This window comes from Ailuropoda melanoleuca, unplaced genomic scaffold (assembly GCF_002007445.2).
Source record: "Ailuropoda melanoleuca isolate Jingjing unplaced genomic scaffold, ASM200744v2 unplaced-scaffold26961, whole genome shotgun sequence".
Classification (NCBI taxonomy): Eukaryota; Metazoa; Chordata; class Mammalia; order Carnivora; family Ursidae; genus Ailuropoda; species Ailuropoda melanoleuca.
In genome coordinates this window covers 1-1649 of record NW_023197127.1, presented here as the reverse complement: position 1 = coordinate 1649, position 1649 = coordinate 1, and the positions used below count along the sequence as shown (strand labels likewise).

Below are 1649 nucleotides of genomic sequence, written 5' to 3'. Positions count from 1 at the left end.
GAGCAGGTGTTGGCAAAGAGCAATGCTATGAACATGAGTAAGGTGAGTTTTTACCCCTTACTGTTAGATCGGGGAATTCACCATAGGAAAAGGTAGAAAATCTGACATGTTACGGCATTCCTATAATTCCTTTAGGATTTAGGATACCTTTAAAAATGATTTTTCCATTATAATACCGNGGATACCTTTAAAAATGATTTTTCCATTATAATACCGTAGTTACTTAATAATACTTCAAGATATTAAACTATTAAAAATACTATGTGCTGTAATTATTTCATAATTGCAGAGTTTACTGCAACCCAATTATACTTTTCAGATTGTTAAAGAATTTTAACAAGGAACGGTAACAACTGGGTCAGTGAAATAGTAAACTGGTAAGCTAAATACTCTTGGAAATAGTAATTTATCTACATGAAAAGTAGGAATTTATGCAACTTTAGTCATTTTACTTCTGCTTTGTTTAGAGGAGAAGTGATCGGCACATAATCAAAAAGAAAAATGTCTGTGAATGCCCAATTTTTCTCACTTTTTTTTCCCCCCACAGCACTTATATACTGAAGCCTGGGACAATGATAAGAAAACGATCCACGTCATGCCAGACACACCAGAAATCATGCTTGCCAAACAAAATCGCATAAACTACAGTCATGTGAGTACACTATTGGTCATATAATGAATAGGAAGGCAAAAAAAAATGAGCTGTTGTAACTATTTCCTTGGTGAAATGTTTCAACTAATTTGTTATACATACTCTAAACTAACATCAGTAGAAAAGAGTTCTCTCTTGATTCAATTTTGGGCTGTGTGATAGATCCACAGTATAGACCAGCCTTTTAGCAACAGGGAATCAGAGAATGGAATGCTTATGGAGAGACTTCAATGGGAATGACATCCCTACTGCCTTTCCCTACTGGTCAGTGTGGGTATCACATCATTACTTGATTAAACAATTATTTAGCAGGCAGGGTGCTGTACTGGAACCCAGTGGGTTATCATGCCCTGTATTCTTTTGGTGCTTCAGTAATGTTCTGGTTACCATTTAATGCTCTTTGCAAGCATTTTTCTAGGCATCTCTTTCAGGACCAGGATTTTCATCAGGGCAATCATCCTGGAAGCCTACCATGCAGACTGATCATGGTCTGTGATGACAGTCCCTAGCAAAATGAAAATATAAACACAATATATTGGGTTTTCCTTAAATCCAAATATATTCAATTTGAAAAAAAGTCCTTATTCTTTTTCCTTCTATAGGATTAAGATAGCCTTACTTTTATATTATGATGGTGAAAGTAAATAGTTATTTTTTTTTATATGTGCTTATTTGGCAAAACAAAATTTTGGCAACCACATACTGATCTCCGCCCCCCCCTTTTTTTTTTGAAATTTAGCAATCAGTAAAATCCCAAAGTTTAGAACATGTGCCTTAAAGTCCTTGTGCACCTATGAAGGAGTTTTGTAGAAACACACCCTCATACTTGATTTTGTGGATTTCTTTCGATAGTTTAAATAAGGACAGGGAAAAGTGAATAATAAACAGCTTTATTTTTTTATGAAAGGAGTGATGATTAATGACTCTCTTTTCTACAGAAACTCTATAAACTTGCTTTGGAAGAGTCCAGGAAGGAAGGCTATGACTTGCGTTTGGA

The 1649-nt window shown here is 35.0% G+C and overlaps 1 long non-coding RNA gene across 1 annotated transcript; it reads left to right on the top strand.

The window, feature by feature from the left end:
- On the top strand, window positions 1-1649 carry LOC117798151. The gene is made up of 3 exons (XR_004622846.1): window positions 1-42; window positions 548-652; window positions 1591-1649. It is a non-coding gene; the product is annotated as an uncharacterized LOC117798151 (long non-coding RNA).